This window comes from Echinops telfairi, unplaced genomic scaffold (genome assembly GCF_000313985.2).
Source record: "Echinops telfairi isolate 266 unplaced genomic scaffold, ASM31398v2 ScPeMD7_7475;HRSCAF=8513, whole genome shotgun sequence".
Classification (NCBI taxonomy): domain Eukaryota; kingdom Metazoa; phylum Chordata; class Mammalia; order Afrosoricida; family Tenrecidae; genus Echinops; species Echinops telfairi.
The window spans coordinates 10783647-10802478 of NW_022111379.1; the positions used below are offsets into that span (position 1 = coordinate 10783647).

At 59.6% G+C, this 18832-nt stretch overlaps 1 protein-coding gene across 2 annotated transcripts in view; it reads left to right on the forward strand.

Moving 5' to 3' along the window:
- Positions 1-18832, forward strand: part of LINGO1 (leucine rich repeat and Ig domain containing 1) — a 198434-nt gene that overhangs the window by 162087 nt on the left and 17515 nt on the right. Inside the window, exon 1 of one of the 2 annotated variants that reach the window (XM_045285848.1) lies at positions 18519-18704. The exons of the other annotated variant lie outside the window; for it this stretch is intronic. The gene's annotated coding sequence lies outside the window, so the exon portion shown is untranslated. Of the gene's footprint in view, positions 1-18518; positions 18705-18832 lie in introns of those variants that run through there. 2 annotated transcript variants of the gene reach the window in all.

The window sequence follows — 18832 nt, forward strand, 5'->3', positions numbered from 1 at the left end:
CAGAGGTACTCCCAGATCTCCTTCCAGTCTCAGGTACACACACACACACACACACACACAAGGGGAAACGTGATTCCTGTGTTCTGGCACAACACACACACACTCCCCAGCTGCAGCCGCAGACAAGAGATGTTGGGTGGGGTTGGTGGGAAAGATGGAAGCGCTGTCAGACAAGGCCTTGTAGTGGAGAGAAGGGGCGCCGCTGGGAGGCCCAGAGCAACTTCCTGGTTCCCTGGGATTCTGGGAAGGGACCCCCCTTGAACCCAGCAGATCCATAAAAGCAACAAGAATGATAGTAAGTCTTTTCAGCACTTTAACATCAACGAAGCGCTTCGTTATCCGTCGTCTTATTCAATTCTCATGTGAGGGGTGCTCTGTTCCATTGATCCTCAAATCAGAAGCTTGGTCCCCATGTGGTGGGATCTCCCTAGTGTATTTGTGTCTGCTTCATCATGAGGAGTGGGCTGAGTGGAGCAGACTTCTGGCCTGAATGGCAAGTGGACGCTATTCCTCTTGCTCTGTGACTTTTCTCGATTTTTTCCAGCGTCTGAGAAGCATCAAAAGGCCACTCTTGCTCAATTCTCAGCCTGAAGTCCCTGAGGGCTTGGAGAAACCCATAGACCCACAGACTCCAGACTCCCAAGCGCTGTCGTGCCCCCTCTCCCCTGACACAAGATTGTGGGAAAAGTCGGGGGCTCCCTGGGTGAAGAGGCTAACCACCACGCTGCCCTGGGATCTTAAGATGTTTTCGTTTGCTGCAGTTACCCACCAAGGGCTCTCAAGTTGGGGCTTGTGTGCTCTCCATTTGAAGCTGTTTAGAAAGCGTGGCTTCAAGGACTTCCAGCCACGAGGGCAGCACACACTTCAGCATCATCGCGTCTTAATTTGGAGCCTAACTAAGAAACCGGAACACCTAGGCACAGTCTGGCCCCTTCTCTATAGAACTTGACTGTGAGCACTTAATACGTTACATGCATTGACGCTTTTGGCCTTCTGAAGGAACTATTAACACTTTGGGGAGGGGGGTAGGTTTGGGTTGCCAGAAGCCCTGGGCTTCTTGATGTAAGTTTCTTTTGGCCTCGTTGGCCAGTTGCCGGGCCTTTTGCTCTCTTCAGTTTGTTTAGCTACTGAAGTCTCTCAGTGCCCTGCTGCAGATGCTAACTGCCTCCTGGGAACATGTTCTTTCAGAGCCTGTCTGCCCTCAGTCCTCTGACATTCATGGCTTTGTTCTTCAAACCGTGTTTATGAGCGTCAGGCACGGGCATAGTAGTGCCAGGGGCAGTAAGAGCACGGCTGCCCTTCCACACGGAATGACCTCTCCCATCAGACGTGCCCTCTGTGGACTCCCCAGCTGGTGTGACTCTGCTGAAGCGAGCTTGTTGCCACCAGGAAAAGCTTCGAGTCCCTCTCCTGCCTGGCCCCTGGCCTGGAAGCCCACCACCCTGGGTCCTGCCTCTTAAATGGCTACTGGCCCTTTTGCACAGGTTCCAGGCTGCCTTGCGAGAACCAGTGAAGACCAACTTCGGTCTTCTCCCGTCCACTCTCGCTCCGGGACTCTCCCACTGGCCCTGTTCCTCACTCTGCGCCCCCGCCCCCCACCCCCACCCCGGTCCTTTTCTTTTACCTGCATTAGCCCACCTGTGACCTCTTCCCTCTGCAGGGCTTCCTTGATACTTCCAACAACCTTTCTGCCCCCACGCCCCACCTTCACCTCATGCTGGTCCTGAAACTGCTCGCCCCTCCCGTGGAGCTCCCAGCCTTTCCTGTAGCTAAGGCCAGTCTGCCCACTTCTGCTTCTGGAACAGGAGGATCCCAGGAGACTGGGACAAGGGTCCCGCCTGCGCTGACTCACTGCTTGGCGCAGACAAACCCGTAGGGTCCACGCCGCCCCCTGTTGGATGCCCAGGGTTGCTATGGCGACCCTCTGCCTGTCTTCCCTGCGTGGAGACAATAGGAAAATAACAAGGGGCACTGTCTTATTCTGTGTCCCACCTGGGAGCCATTTAACCGCCCCTCTTCCTTTTGACACAGAATGATTTTTTTTTTCCCCCTTTTGCTTTTAAGATTATCCTGAAATCTCACTTCCTCTTCTTCCCCCTCACGTCACACGCGGGTCCCCCGGCGCCTTGGGCTCTAACATCGTGTGTGCACCATGCTCGTGTGCCGCCCCTGGGGGTGGGGAGGGCATAGTGCCGTCACCTCACACAGTGCCCAACTCCATCGCTTGCACCCGGTCTCGAGGCAACCCCCCTGTAAGCTGCTCTCCTTCTGCCCATGTCTCAGAGGGTTCCGACGGACCGGCCAGGATCACCCTATGTCCTAGTGGGACTGGAACCAGGGTTCCCCTGTACCCCTGTTCTGCTTCTCTGGAGTTAGACCCCTGGGAGGGCAAGGGGCTCCCCACCCAGGAGCAGGGTGGGGGTTGCAGTACCTGGAAGAGGGGTGGGGCACTGCCTGTGGGAGCCCAGCCTGAGTCCAGTGTCCAGCCTGCTGGGCTGGAGAGAATGCCAAAGCCCTCGAGTGCCCTCTGCGTCCCCTTGGTCACTGCCCGGCAGCCAGAGGTACTCCCAGATCTCCTTCCAGTCTCAGGTAACCCAGCTGTCCACCCAACCTCTGAAGCCCCACTCCCCGCACCCCCAGTCCAAAGCCCTTCTCCCCTTTCTACGCTCCGCCTGAGTTTCTCCGATGTGACTTGCCCGGGCCTTTCATCTCTGACGGCCGAGCCTATGTTGCCGTTAATTACCGGAAACCGTACACTTCACTAGACACACATATCACCACCAGACACACATACGCATTTCCATCAGCCAGAAGTGATTGTCACGACTCCGTGGGCCATAGTAGAGGACGGACATTTGCACACAGCACAGGTGTCATCACCTGCCCTGTTTACCATGCAGTTACCTCGGCCACACCGGAGACTCGGCAGAAAGGCCTGGCAATTGGTCCTGGGAAGCAGTCCATGAAACCCTCCCGGTCCCAGGATGGTGGTTACTGTTGCCCAGGGGGGTGCTTGGAGATGAGCCCCTGGGCAGGAAAGCACTGAACATGCACAGTGCCCACTGCAGTGGACTCCAGGGTCCTGGCCACTTGAAGACGGCCCCGGGCTGGGCATTGTTTCCGTCTGTGACACATGGGGTTGCCGCGAGCCAGAGCCAAGGGGCTGACTCAGGACAGCGAGCACTGCATTAGCCTGAACCTGCCCGTTTGCACGGAATACCTGCATGGGTGCAAAGGCGCATTTTTGCTGAGTTCCCAAGAAGGGCTTGGTTTTGCAGGGAATGCAGACTGCTCCCAAGGCGGCCCTGGTGGTGCCCTGGGGTAAGCACTGAACTGCTAACAACAAGGCTGGTGGTTCAAGCCCCCCGGCCACACCACAAGGGAAAGATGAGGCTATCTGTTTGCAATCTGGGGAGCACTTCACAGCATCTCTCTGAGTTGTGGTTGCCTCCGCAGAAGTGGGGTTTGGGTTTTAACCTCACTCCCAGGTGCAGGCCAAATGATCTCTTGGCTTGGAGGATTGTGGGCTACTCTTTGGCTGAGTCATGAAGACATTTCCCTAGATGTAGACTTGGGATCACGCAGTGGGGACCCACAATAGCACCCTCAGAGCAGAGAGCCCCCAAGCCCTGTGGAGATACTTCCACACGCACAGGAATAGCACATGTGAGGTGCAGACCCGGGTTCCTGTTGCCCCCATCCCTGTGTCCTCTGCTCAGCAGCGGGGAAGGGAGACAAGTGGGCTCCCAGAGGGGCAGGGGTTCCCCGAGGTCTCCGTCTTGGAACCCAGAGTAAGCAAGGGGTGCTCCTTAAGGAGGGGCGGGGAGGGTCCGCTCAACTCATCACTCACTCACTGCTCACTAAGGCTTAGCCTGCCCAGTCTCCCTCTTCCTCAGAAGGTGTCTGAGGCTCAGAGACGGGGAGGCTTGTTCGAGGCCACACAGCAGGTCAGAAACCGAGCCGGACTTGACCTGCACCGCTGTCCCCACTAACCACAGGACTATGCCAGGTCACACTGTGAGGAGCTCAGCTGGCCATTAGCATCACCATGGGGGTAGAGCCAGCGGGGGGTGGTCATGTGTGTGGTTGCCCAAGGAGACATGACCACAAGGCAAGTGACTTCCCTTCCCCGAGCCTCAGTTATCACCTCTGCAAAATGGGGCCAGTCACGGACTCCTGCATGCTAACCGCTGGGCAGAGGCCTAGCACCGGGCACCGTTTCTCTCTGCTAGACGTGAGGTTGCTGTGGGTCAGAGCAGCTTGGCAGCCACCAGCTGCAGCAGTAACACGTTGATGCCGGCCCACGCAGCTGCCTCGGGTCCCCTGCAAGGACTGGATGACATATTGCCTGTCCAGCGGGTAGTGCCAGGCCTGGCTAGCAGGAGTGCTCCCGGCACCCTAGCTCTTGTCAAGGTTCGCGTTTGTGTCGTGAACATTATTCTCTCTGAGTGACCTTGGAGCTCAGTCTCAGCATCTGGCAAAGGGGGTTCATGGTGATACTGAGCCCTTAGCAGCCCACACCCGGTGTTCGAGTCTTCCCCACTTACCCCCTGCCTTGCCCGGATGCCCCAGGACAGAGCCCAGGGCGAGAAGGAGAGAGGCTAGGGAGTAACTCTGTTGCCGGCCACCTGCATGTCCACCACAGTGGCGTCTATTTTCACAGAGAAGGGAATCTGCAAAGTCACACACACAAAAATAATATTTCCTCTGTGACTCCGGCAGCCCAGCTGTTCTCTTTCAGGAAAAGTGCTGAGGGCTGAAAATAAAAGAAAGGAATAATGATAGACAGACACAGGGAAAGAAAGGGGCTGGGGGCTGGGGACACAGACCAGAGGAGGAGGCTGTGGGGCAGGCTAGCTCAGAGGGGCCCAAGGTTTGGGCCTGACCCTTCTCGGCTGCCTGGAACTGCATCCTCACCCACCTGCCTGCCCGCCCAGACCCCAAAAGCAGAGCTAATGCAAGAAGACGATTGTGATCACTGGCACTGTAATTGTATTTGTGAGTCTCCCTGCTCCACCTCTGGGAGGCCCTCCGGTCCCTGCACCTTTTAGAAATGATGGCGCCTCATCAAGGAGTTAAGAAACAGGCTGGGTGTTGGGGAGGGAGGCTATGGAGTGGGGTCCCAGTGTCCTGCTTGGCCTCCGGCCATATCCTGCCTCTGGGTCTGTGCTGGACAACGTGTACCTTGCGTCCATCTCTCACTCTGCCCAGCCTCCACACTTTGGACCTCCCTCCCCTGGGCTCCCTCGCTCCTCCCTAACTGGGCTGCGGCATGTGGCCTCCGTTTTCCCTTCCTCATGTGTCCGTCGGGCTTAGGGCAGCCCAGCCAGAGAATCTCAGCTGCCTTGGGGCTATGAGCCAACCAGCCCCATTTCCCACCAGGGAGGCCACGGGGGAAACTAGCCTCTCCCCCAGATCCAGGGTAAGGAAGTAGTTAGGCCAAACGAATACCAAGTCCTTCCCCTACCCCACCTCTCCACTGCCCACCCCTATGTCCCCACCAGCCTGGGGCCCTCCCAGGTGCCTGTGAACTGGAGCACTAGAGTACAGACGCAGCTTCCAGCCCCAGGTCGGCCGCTTACCCCTCTGCTGCACACCTGTACCTCTGCCTCCTCACCCGTAAAAGGGGTACGCTCACAGAGCCTGCCTCATGGGGCGAACTGTGGTCAGGCCACAGTGACCCGAGACCCCGGGTGCCCGGTTCAGGAAGTGTCAAATCTTATTCCCCCCAGTGTCTGGGGTGGGGATCCGAGCTGCCCCAGTGGCACCATGGGCAACCCTCATGGGTGCAGCTTTAGGCAGTAGGGCAGGGGTGGGGGGGGGGGCAATCACAGCAGGATGTCTGGGGCAGGGAGGGACGCATCCTGCCACCTCTGCTGCCCGGACAGAGGGCCGCTGGCCTTCTGCCTCTCCCAGGAGGAGGTACATGCTTGCACGATGCCTGCTCACAGAGTTGTGACCTACCTCCAGGGGCCTCCTCTATAAAGAGGGGGCAAGGAGGGAGCTCAGTCTCCCTGCATGAGCTGTGAGCACTGTGCAGTGAGCCACAACCCAGCCCCTTACAGCTTCCCCCCCCCCCCCCCCACCCTACCGCAGCTCTCTCCATCACCATGGCAGCAGGGTGCAGAGAAGCAAGACTCCGTGTGGGGCCGGAACCAGCGTGTCCCCAAATGTGTGCTTGTGTACATGCCCAGGCCTGCTGGTGGGCGGCAGGTGGTGGGGCAAGGAGCCTGGAGGGGAGAGAGGGCAAGGACCCTCCCTGGAGGCAGCCTGGGACTCCACATTTCCTTGGCAGGCCAGCAGGAGCAGTCAGGACCTCTGCTGAGCCTGGGCAAGTGGCTGGCAGTGTGGGTCGACACCGTGAGCATGTTTGACCCCTTGGGCATGCCCCCGCCAGGCTCCTATGGGGGAAATCCCTTCGCCATGCCCTGGGATGGACAGGGTAGGCAGCGCCGTGCCCACTTTGCAGATGGGAAACTGAGGCCTGCTTCCGCACTCACTGGGGGGCCCTTGGACTGCCAGCCGAGTGGAGGTGTGGCTGAGGTGGAGTCCCGCCGGGCAGTGCAGGCGCTCGAGGGGCACTTCTGAGGAGTCCTTAGGACCCGATCTTCTTGGACTTTGTCAGCCTTCAGTCCCACCACAAGGGAGAATGAAAGGTCAGTCAGACCTTTGCCCTAGCTTCTGCTCGGGTTTCTGCTCCCAAAGCTACCAGCTGGTGGACGGAAGGCAAAGCTGCCGGCCTTTTTGAAGTGGCTGCAGAGCCAGCTGTCCAGTGGGGCTGGAAGGATGCATCCTGGTCGCAGAGGGACGGCAGTCACATGCGTGATGGGTGGCAGACAGCAGGCCAGCCCTCCCGGGACCCACTTGCCTTGGGAGAAAGGGTGAGCAGGAGCCGCTAGGGCCTGTTCACGATGCTCCTCACACGTCAGACACGGCTGATGTTTGTCTTCAGCCACGAGCCATGCACACACTCCCCCTCTGCCACTGGTGCATCGAGTAAATGTGAAAAGACCCTGCTGGAGTTGAGTAGGGCCACCCCAGGGCAGGCTGTATGGGCAGCCATGAGAGGGTCACCAGATGAGATGAGATGAGAGCTTCCCCCCACCCAACCCCAGCTGATCTTCATGGGCCTGGGGGCTTCCCCAGGCCCCTGTTTCCTGGGCTGTGATGGCTGAGGTTCCCGGCAAGCTGGCTGGCCAGGGTCCCTCCTTCCGGACTCCTTGGTTCCTGATGTGGGGAGCTGGGGGCCGGCATCCTCTCTACTTGCTCTGTTGGGGGACAAGTTGGAGCCAGGTGTGGCGTGTGAAGGGAGGGCATCTGGGTATGCAGAGGGGGTGGGCACGAGTCCTGGCAGCTCTGGGAAGTTTCCTGAGAGGCACCAGGCCCCTCCCCGCCCCCTCCCCACTGAGCCACCACGACCGCACAGGTATTTTAGGCTGGTTTTCCCACCCCAGCAGGTGGTGTGAACACACTGCGTCTGAGTGTACTCGCCCATGTTGGGGTTGCAGTGTGCGGGGGCCTCCTGCTGTGGGGGCCCTTCTAGAGCTCTCCACCGGGGCCTGCCTGCCTGGACCACATTGTGCAGTCCATGGAAAAGTCCCCCTGGGGGTGTCTACCGCCCCTCCCCCCAAGCCTCTCTGGCTGCCACCAGGACCGATGACCCTGTGTGTCCAAGCTCCAATTTCTCAGCTGCGAAGTGTGACCTCCCCCCGTTGCACATTGGTGCTGCAGGGACCCAGGTCGCCCACGGCTGTGTCCTTCAGCTCCTGGGGGGCTGTGCCGGTTGGCCTTGGCCCAGCCTGCTCTGGGACCTGTTTTCTTGCTCTCTCCAGAGTCCGGGTGCTCGCTCCTTGCCTGCCTTCCTGGCATCACTTGCCCTCCACCAAGGCATCCTTGTTTCCTAGGTAACAGAACCCCAAAGGCAGGTGGCAGGCCCAGAGGAGCAGGTGGAGGCTCGGGCCGGCTATTTGGTGCTGTCACAACCAGAGTGCCCCCTGTGCCCACTGCCCCCAGGCTCTGGTCAGCCATGTCGTGCGGGGTGGGCTCCCAGGACAGCCTGGGCAGAGGGGTGTGAGGCAGGAGGCCACTGCCTGGGCACAGGCCACAGGAGTGTTTCTCTGGAGCACAGGCAGAAAGCATTGAAGTGCTTTGTGTGAATGGGCGGCCTTTGCAAGGGATTCGAGGAGGCTGAGGGGGCCCCACAGGGGTCCAGCCTGCTGTCCTCTCTGTCCAGCAGGCAGCCTACCTGCTCCCCATTCCTTCCCAGTTCCCGTCACTGGCCTGGAGCTGGCCCGGGCCCTCGTCACCTGCCTTGCCTTGTCATGGCCCTCTGAGAGAGAGGAAGGCGAGTGAGACCCTTCATGGCTCAGAGGGGGCTGGTATTGATCTCTGGGGACACTAGAGGCTGTGGTCCTGCGACACCCTTCAGGACACCTCTGTCCCCTGTCTGACCAGGCCACCCTGGCAGTCAGGGTACGGACTTGCCCCGTGATCCCACTCATCAGGCAGGTGCTGGCTGGGCTGGGAGAACTCCTCTCTGGAGGACCACCCACAACTCAGCATCTATTGGTGTGGCCTTGAGCAAGCCTGAGAGTCTCCTGCAGCCTCTGGGGGCTGAGCCCAGCGGGGTGTAGGGAGAGGCAGCACAGGCCCCAGGGGACAGACAAGGGCTACGCAGGGGAACAGAGAGGAGCCCCCAGCCCAAAGTACAGCTAGTAAGCTCTTCCAGAGCCCCCTCCCCTCCTCTGGGAGAAGGAAGTCACTTGCAGAGGGAATGTTCTCATGGAGGAGCCCCAGCTGCCCCCTGGGTGGCGTTGGCAGGTTGTGGAGGGAGATCTGGCCCCAGGCCCAGGGACAGGCTAGGGACAGGGGCTCCTGCCTCAGGCCCAGCCTGCCCCCACTGCGCCTTGTGGGGCCCATGGCAGAGCTGAGCACACCGGGGGTCCACCAGTGACCAGATGGCCTTCCTGCAGGGTGCGCTTCAGGACTGCAGAGCCACAGCCCAAGCGGGTGCCCAGCACTTCACCACCCATTTGCCAACAGGCCAGGCCTCCCCACTCCCTCTGCTCCCCACGCCCCACCTCCTCGCTCTCTTTGCTCCCTAGGGTGGAGGGGTCCTGGGATGGGTGGAGTCTGGGGTAGGCCCAGCCTTGGTCACTCTAGGCCCTGTCAGCTGGGCCCCTCCCTCTCAGCTGCTCCCCTCCCTCTCCCACTAATGTCTGAGCCCAGGCCTTAATGGAGCATAAACAGAGCCTGGCACAGGGAAGCCTCATTAGGCCGAGTCTAATTAGGAGCCCCTGGGACATTGGGAGTAGGGGTGGGTGAGCAGGGGGTATGCCCCGTTCTGACAGCCTCCTGTGTACCAGCAGTGTCACATACATGGGTAGCTAGGACCCACCCCTCAACCTTCCAAGGGAGGTGTGCCTAGCCTCAGCCAACGGGAAGAAAGCTGCTCAGAGAGGGTGGGTGATGTGCCTGAGGCCACACAGCCGGCAGGGAGCTGCACTGCATGTGCATCCTGTGTCAGACCCACCGCCCAGTCCCACAAGCAGACTCCGCACACCGAGCTGGGCAGAACCCCTGGGCTCTCCAGGCTCCGACACCTCCTTTGCCCCGGGCTTCTGCAGCCTCTGCTTGCCCAGTGCCTTGGCAGGGAACTCACTACCCCATTTCTGAGCTCTTTGTCTCTGGGCGTCCTGGCTCTCCCAGCACTGTTTGAATCTAGCGTGGGCCAGGGTGGTGGGGGAGAGGGGCCAGCAGTCCTGTTGCACCCCTGCCCCTCATCTCTCTCCGTGACCAGGGAGGGGGTGGGGGGTCCTACAGGATGCCAGGCCTCCCCTTCGTTAGTCTTAGCTAACAAGCTGTTTATGGGTGCCACGTGACACCTGATTTCTTTTTTTATAACTTCAATAATTGATGGGCATATTAGCAGCCAGGCGGCTGCCCTGGGTCCCCGCCAGACGGGACGGGTGATGCAGCCGGGTGCCTCTGCCGATAGTCACTCTCTCCCACCATCAATTATTAAGGAGCCCGCCCTGGTTTCTGCCCATAATTACATGCGCCGTTATGGTTCGAACTCCCCGGCTCTTAATCCCTCTGGGGAGGGGGCCAGCCTGCCCAGCAGGGCTGAACTGGTGTGGCGACCCAGCCAGCCGGAGAGGGAAGCCGGCAGCCATGCTGCTGGGTCAGGACATGGCTCAGGAGAGAGATGGGGGCAGCCTCACCTACCCCCTCCTCTCAGCTAAGTGTACCCAGTTTGGCCAGTGCTGGCCTTCCTTGGGCCTGCCTCCTCCCTCCCCGATCCAGAGCTGGGACTTCACCCCTGCTGGTCTCTGTTTCAACACCATCCTCCACACACACACACATCCCCTCCCCGCCTCCTGTTACACCTGGCTCGGGCTGACTCCCAGTCACCTTCACGCTTCAGCTCAGCCATCGCCACCCCCTGGTATCGGACCCCCGGGTGCCTGCCCCAGGGTGACACCCACATTTCCTTCACCTCTGTCCAGCACACATTGGATGGCGTCTTCCACACTAGACCATGGGCTCCATGGGGCATGGAGAAGGCTATAGTGAATGAGTGGATAGATGATGGGCACCCTCGCTCACCTCAGCACCAAGGAGCACCTGTCCTCCTTTTCCAGGAAGCCTGTCCTGATTGCTCTGGCCACACCCAGCCCTCTCCCATTCCTAACTCCTTCCGACTCTTCCGGTTTGAGTTGGGCTGCCTCTCGGGGTGTACGGGCCCAAGCCCTCCCCTCTCTCTAGCCTGATGCCCCATCCTGGCTGGGCACTGAGGAGAGGGCAGGGCAGGATAGAGGGAGGAAGTATCCTGAGGACCATGCTCTGCTGTGTGATGTGGGCCAGCTGCTCCCCCTCCCTGGTCCTGTTTCCTCCTGGCCCCTACTCTCCTGGGCTGGGGCTTAGGCTGCGGCGAGGGCAAGGCTGAGAAGACCTCACCCAGGGCCCAGCGGGCATCCTCACTCGAGGGAGACTCCCTCACCTCAGCTGGTGCCCGTGCACTGCGTCCATGTGAATGGGAGCCAGGCAGGATGGCATGGTACGGGAAGCGTCTTACTCAGACCACCTCTTATCACCCACGTTCCCTGTGCTTTATCTCCCTAACACTGGCGCTGGCACCGGGGGGTCGGCTCAAGGAGGGTTCCGCAGCTATCCCAGATTAACCCATCAAGACTGCCCCCCGGCAGCCGGCCCACTCGGGGAGGGAGCCCCAGCTTCTCTCCCACCACAGAAGGATGGACTGAGGCCAGCAAAGTAGCATGACTCCCCCAGGCCACACAGTAAGTGGCAGAGAGAGGAGGCAAGTTCTGGCCTCCCAGTGGACCAGAAAGCCCAGGAATACCTTCTGGGCCGCGGGGTGTGGTGGGGGTGGGGGGTGATGACAGAAGGACCCCAGTGGAGCTGCCAAGAGGATTGAATAAGTGGCTATGGAAAACACACTCAGAGCCATGTCTACTCCTGGGGCACACCCCCCAAGTGAGGGGTTCCTGGTAGGCCTGTCTGCAGCCCTCTCCCTGCCCCACCCCCACCAGCAGTGGTGTGGATGATTCTGGTGTGCGTGGTTTTGCATTATTGTGTGTGAGGTGTCAGTTTACACCACAAAGGAGGTTCTTGTTGGACTCTTGTTTCCACACAAATCACCCCGTGGTCTTAGCCACGGCTTTGACAGCGTGTCTCGTCCCCCGCTCCTTCCGCTCAGACGGTGCCGTTTCCAGCACGCTGGTGTCCCGGTGCCCGGGCCCTCTCCTCTGCTCCTTGCTGTAGGGTAAGGGTTGGTCATTTTGTCTCACCTGCTCGCGGGGTCTCATGTATGTTTTCACGCTGCCCTGGCACTGTGGGCTCGACGCCACGCCGAGGGAGAAAGAGGAGGCTGCCTGTTCCTGTAAAGACTGACAGTCTCAGAAACTCTAAGGAGCCAGTCGGAGTCTGTCCTGAAGGGTGGCAGTGGGTTTGGTGTTTGGTTGGATAAGCAGTCAGTCGTTTGGGGGAGGCTTGGTTCTAATGGATAAATGACACCGCTTTGTACGCATCTTTGTGTTTCTCATTGTCCTATGAGATCTCCCATGCCGATGCGTGGAGTTCTGGCTTGTCCTTGTTCCTTGCTGTGTGGTGTTCCACTGGGCGATTACCCTGGTCATGTACACACCTTCCTCCTCAGACCGCACCGCTCAGACCAGTCCCGCGCATGCCTGCTGGCATACATACCTTACAGGGGAAATGTTGGGCTTTACGGCCCCTCGTGGCCCAGCAGGTTGTAGCATTTGGCTACACACCACCAGGTTGGTGCTTCAAACCCACTAACTGCTTTGAGGGAGAAAGAGGAGGCTGTCTGCTGCAGTAAGGACTTAGAGTCTCTAAAACCCTAGGGAGCAGTTCCCCTCTGCCCTGTAGGGTCACTTTGAGTCAGAATCAACCCACAGACACTGAGTTTGAGAGGAGCCCTGGTCGCGGGCTGGTTCACGTGCTTGAAAGCGCACTCAAACTTTGAGTCACCAGGGAGGGAAGCACACCAGCGAATTGCTTCCAATAAGAGTCACAGCCCAGGAAACACCGTGGGGCAGCTACTTCAGCCCCGTGGCTTTGCTCTAAATCCGAATTACTCCACAACGCTAGACAGTCAGTTTTATGCCGCCGTCGAGTGGATGCCAGCTCACAGCGACCCTATAGGACGGGGTAGAACTGCCCCTGTGAGTTTCTGAGACTCTAACTCTTTATGGGAGTAGAAAACCCCATTTACTAAGGGGAAGGGGGCGAGGGCAGACAAAAGAAAAAAACAAACAAAACCATTAAGTCGCTGTCCAAGGTACCATCAGCTGCAGCTGGCCCTGTCCGTCATGATTTCAAAGGCTCATAGCCACCCTGAGAAAAAGGAACTGCTATCCCCCTTCTTACAAGTGGACACATGGGAGTGACCTGTCGCCGCGTAAAGAACCGCCCAAAGCACAGTCGTTTACAACAGCCAATAGCTATGTCCTCACAGCCACTCCAGAGCCACCTGCAGGAGGCTCTGCTGCCAAGCTTGCTCACGTGGCTGCCGGCCAGCCTTGGACCGGGCCCGCTGCTGGCTAAAGCCTGTCCACAGGGCAGCTCACAGCATGGCAGCTTGCCCTCCGAATAACGAGCAAGCCAGAGGGAGAGGCGAGGCTCACCCAACACTTCTGGCATATTTTGTACGTTAGAAGCGGGTCTGCCAGTCCAGTCCATAGTCAAAACCCACTGCCATCAGGTCAGCGCCGACTCTTAGCGACCCTATAGGACAGGACAGAACTGCCCCTGTGGGTTTCTGAGACGGTGACTCCTGAGCAGAGCAGAAAGCTGCATCTTTCTCCCCTCCAGGAGAGGTGAATACCCAGAGGCAGGGATCACTGCGGGCCCTCGCAGAGGCAGCCCACTGAGGCTCAGAGAGGTGAAGTGACTTGCCCAGGGTCAAACAGCGGTTAGACACAGAGCCAAGACCGGAACTCAAGCCCGTTTGGCTCTGAAGCAGGACTGTTTCCCGAGCCGCCATGCTGCCTTTGACTTAAGTTAATAACAGGTTCTGACTTAAGTTAATAAACAAGTCTCCCACACAACAAAACTCAAGACAAGCACTTAATGAATGGATGTGCTAATAGTGCTGCCTGTTTGCACACATTAGCTCAAGTTCCCCCTGATGTGATCTGTAGGGACAGCTGAGCCAGGCTCCCGGGAGAAACAGCTCTGCCAAGCCCAGAGCCCCAAGTCCCAAAGACCTAGGGGTGGTCGCTGGCTGCAAACTCTCTCTGCTTCCACACGCTTGCGTTTAATGAGTGCACTTGCCCATGCCTGCTTGGAGAACAGGGACTGTGTCTGTGTCGCATGAGAACGCAAGGTCAGGGGCATCTGGGATCCCCTGGAGGGTCTGCCAGCAGGCAAGGCCTGGCCACTCTTTCATTGAGCGGTGCCAGATGAATTTCCTGCTTCCAAGTCACTGTGGCCATAACAGTCAGGCCACCAGGCTTAGTAGGCTGCCTGGCAGGGTTGAGTAAGGGCCAGGTTCAGGACATCTACTTGGCTCCCACCTTCCCCTCCACACTGGGGATCCAAATGAGTTGGGGTGCTGCGGGCTCCACTGCTTCTGAATCAGGGAGGTGTTGGCGGTGCTGGTCAGATGGAGGAGTGGCTGATCAGCACCCCAGGTGAGGGAAGCAAGAGTTGAGCACCCAAGAGGATCCCTGCCCCCCCATGCTGGGGGTGGGGGGTGGTCAGTGGGAATCTACTGGTGAATGGACTCTAGTTGGGTCTCATTTGCACACCAGCAGAATGCAGCTTGCCTCTGATACTGGAGGACAGCCAAGATTGATCTGTGCCCTCCAGGTATCTCCGAACCTCAGCATCCAGGGCCCTCGGCCTAGCAATGCTGGCCGGAGTCTGATCTGGTCCATCAGGACAGTCACCATCAGTACCTGCTGTCTCTGGAGCCCCCTGGGGGCCAAGATTAGCCTTGGCAGGCCATTACCCAGGAAATGGATTCCTCTGAGGGTCTCATTACCCAGGGGGAAAACTGAGGTTCCAAGGGGTGCCAGGCCACAAGGAGGCAACTGGGCTGCTCGAATAGGCCTGTGGGAGGAGGGACCCTGACATGGAGGGGCCAGGGAGCAGACAGGACATCCTCAGGAATGTGACGAAGTGGGTCTGGGGTCTGAGAAGGCCTGTTGGTGGAGCAGCCCAAGAAAGAAGGCACCCCAAAGAGCAGGGAGTGGGCTTGCCACACCCCTCCCCTCAGCCTGTTCTGACAAATAGGTGTCCGTCCAGGCTGGCCAGCCTATTCCATTCCCAACTGGGTTGGCCACTGTGTACAGAGGGCCCCTCAGCTCTTCCCTGCCTGGCTGCCCCAGGGAGGGCATGGGGGACAAGGGGGTGGGGCACCTTCAGGAGTGTCTTTCAGCACGTCCACTCTCCTTGTAGGCACCTTGGCCCAGGCCTCTGTGTGTGCCTAGCTAGGCTCATGGGGTCCCTGAACCCAATCTGGCTCTTGGAGGAGGGTGGGCTTGAAAAGGGACAGTGGAGCCACCACCTCAGACTCACTTCCTAGAATTTACTTTCCAACCAGTCACCCCAGGTGCCCCCACCCCTTGCCCGCCTCCACAGCTGCACCAGCCGGGGCTCTGACCTATGGATTTCCTGCCACTTGCTGATCTGCTTCAGTCCAGCCAGGCACTCGGACTTCATTACGCCTGTGGCCTCAGCTAGCCCAGCGTGGAGTGCTGGAGAGCATGGGGGGAGGGGGGACACTGGGCTGTGACTCCTGGAGGCTGTGGGGTCCCCACTACTGGGCTTTGGTCTTCCAGGGACTCAGGATCTTGCAAGGAGCACCCCCATCAGGCCCTATCCCACTCTCCTTCTTGTCTGGATGGGCCACAGAGCCCTAGAGCTTAGAGACTTCCTCTGCCCACCAAGCCATTGCACAGCTAGAGAAACTGAGAGGCAGGCAAGGGTGGCGACCCCTGTCAAGGTATCACGTTTAACAAGAACGTTCAGAATCCGATCCGTGGCATAGAGTGGCAAGGGGTGGGGAGATCCCCTCTGGGTGGCAGCCTCACAGAGGGAGGAAGGGCCTGCTGCAAGATGCTGGCTTCACCCCCCACTTCCGCCCAGCATGCCACCCAGCCCCCACCTGCCTCCCCAGCTCCTGGTCTCCGTTTTTCTTGCTAATTAGAGGTCTCCACAATGACTCCGCTGTCCCAGCCATTTTAGAGCCGTCATTAATTTCAAGTGCCTTCAGAAATAATCATCATCGTAAAACCCTGGAGCTGCCGGGATGTGAGTGGGGACGCGCACAGGGCCGTGTGCAAGCGGGTGGGTGGTGTGTGTCCCCTCTTGGCCTTCTACCCCGGGGGCCCTCAGCCTCCCAGGGTGGGGATGGAACAGAACCAAAGGCTTGGACACACACACACACACATACACAAACACACACCCTGGTGTCACAGCCCAGCTCTGCCTTTTACGACTGAGTAACCATGGACGAGTTATCTACCCCAGCCTCAGTTTCCTCATATGCACTGGGGTGAGTGGGCAGTGCCAGTCTTGAAGTGAGACTTGGCATGTAAAGCAGAGCTTTGAGCTTGGCTCAAAGTCAACTGACTAGGTATTAAAGGGTCCTGTCCCCTCTTCCGGCGGGTGCCCACTGCCCTGCCCAGCCAGCCTTCTCTACTCTGCAGTGGGCACTTGGCCTGCAGCAGGCTCAGGCTGGCCCCCTCCTGTGATCAGCCCTGGCTCTGTTGGAACTTCCTGGCTTGTCATCCCCAAGTCAGGTCTCAGGCACCCCAAGTTTAAGTCACGGAGTGGGGAGCATAGGCTCCCTTTAGGAGAGATTTGCTCACGGTCAAAGGGGGCCTGGGGAGCAGGCAGGCCGCCAGGGGTGTGGGTGTGGGTGAGCAGTCTTAGTTGTCGCTCTTGAATAGGATGGCCTAGTTGTACCAGAGGTATCTTGTGCTGGGCAGCCTGGGTGTTTCCTATTCTCTGTGGTCCTGGGGACCCTGCGGGATCTGCCCCGGGCTACCTTACCAGATGCCCGCTTGGTGCAGGTCAAGCAGAGACCTCTGACCTGGTGGGGACTCATGACAGGCCCCCTCTTCAGAGTCTATGGATGACAAGACCACCAAACTCAGGCTGGACTCCTAAAAGGTCCTTTTCCTGAAGCGTCCCCATTATCTCTGCTGCTGGGCTGAGACTGGGTACTGGGGGACCTTTCTGGGATGGGGGAAGGGGTAGTTTCCACTGGTGAACTGGTTCCAGGGCAGTTCTGCCCAAACCCAGCTCTGGTTACTCCAGTGGCCTTTGGGAGCGCAGGAGAATCTTTACAGGTGTAATAATACCCCACCCAGACACCTTTTCCTGAGCCCAGGGGTCAGGGGGTCACTAGGACTCTCCCCCATTTCTCTGCCGAGTTCACTGAGGCAGGGAGCAGGTGAGGCGGGGGTGGCGAGATGCTGTGGCCGTGCAGTGCCTGCGTCAGTCACCGCACCAGGAATAGCCCCCGCCCCCGCCCCCCCCCACCTCCCCAATGGGTCTGCGAGCCCCCGGGTGCTTGGCGGAGCCTTTACGCAGGAGCTCAGAGCATCTATTCCTGTCGGGCTGGTGGGAGGAGGCGGTGCGGGAGGGGAGGAGCTCACAAACAGCCGGGGTGGGGGAAGCTGGGGAGACTAGGAAGAGGGTCCAGGAAGCACCCAGCTGGGTGGGGGGGAGCAAGGAGCCGCCTGCGCTGGGCTCTCAAAGAGAGGGTGGCTTCTGTGCCCTCCTTCCCACGGCCCCTCCCACCTGCCAGTCCTTCTGCCAAGCTTGCCCCCTCCAGGCTTACTCAGCCATGAGTGTCCTTCCCAGGGCTAGGAGCTGTGAGTCTGGGCTAAGTCACTTCACCTCTGGGAGCCTGGGCTCCCTCCTCTCTGCCAGAGGGAGAGCGCACGCGCCAAAGCCTGCCCCTGGGGCTTTATGGAGGATGAATCTGGAATGCCCAGCAAGGACACCTGCTCCGAGGTGGGCTTAGGAAGATGGCACCTGGGGGGAGGTCTAAGGCCTAGAAGACAAGACACGGTTCTCCAAGCTGGACTATCCAGAGCAGCGGTGAGGCGGTAAGACTGAGAAATGGCCCCCAAAACTCTTCAGTGGAAACAGAGGGCTGGTGTAGCACTGGAAGAGTGGTGGGGAAGCAAGACCGTGCTGGTGGGGTGTGTGTGCAGAGATGATTGGTAGCCTGCCTGTGCCAACCAGGCATCTCTACCACCGTGAGCATCAGACAGGCTCTGTGCAGCCCGAGAGACAATGGGATGCCATCCCCACCCCGAGGCCTGCCCCAGAAGTCGAGGCCTTAGGGTAGGCTGGTCACTCCCACCTGGCCGCCTCCTCCACCTGCTGGCAGCCCCAGTGACAAGAGGCCAGGTGCGAATAGGAATACACACCGGGCACCGGGCGTGGGGAGGAGCGCTATCGGCTCAGGTGGCAATTCTTAGGGATAATTGCACTCGATTGGCGTTGAAGGGCATCTGGCTTGAAATGACAATGGCAGTGAGTTTGGGTTGGTTCCGGTTTACTGTGGAAGGATGTGAGGGGCCAAGGGTTGTTAGCCTCACTACGGCCCCCTTATCAGCCAATCCTCCGTACCTGCGGGGCAAGCAGGGTCTGCGTCTCCTGGGAGAGGCCCCAGCCTTGGGCGCTTGAGGACGGGGCTTGGGGAGCAGGGTGGGCCCGCGCGGGCAGACGGAGGCGTCGCGCTGCCCTCTGCTGGTGGCTGGGAGAAGTACCGGGGCCGGACTGGCCCGACGGCTCTGCTGCCCTCTGCTGGACGAAACGCCGGGCTGGGCGGGACCCGGCCGCAGGGGGCGGGGCCACGGGCTCCGGCGGGGCGGAGCCGCGGAGCCGGCACTCCGGGCTCGCAGTCCCCGGGAGCTTCCCGCTCTGCGGCCCCGCACCTCCCCCAAGGCCGCCAGGACACGGGGCCCCTCACGGGTTCTCGGACGTTTAAGCGAGGAGGGGGATGAGGCGCCGGAGGGGCTCCGGGCCTGACCCTTCCCACGCCGCCCTCCAAAGCACCCTGGCCGGATGGGGAGCCCTGCCCTTCACGTACACTTGTCCGTCCACCAGGCGGGGTGCATCGGCTCCAGCGACACGAGTGCACACACTCGGGCGCTCCCCGGCACACGCCGGCGGCTACGCAACCACACGCTAAGGTGCGCGCGTGCAACCCTGGAGCCACGCGGGTCCTCCGCAATGACTCCGCTGTCCCAGCCATTTTAGAGCCGTCATTAATTTCAAGTGCCTTCAGAAATAATCATCATCGTAAAACCCTGGAGCTGCC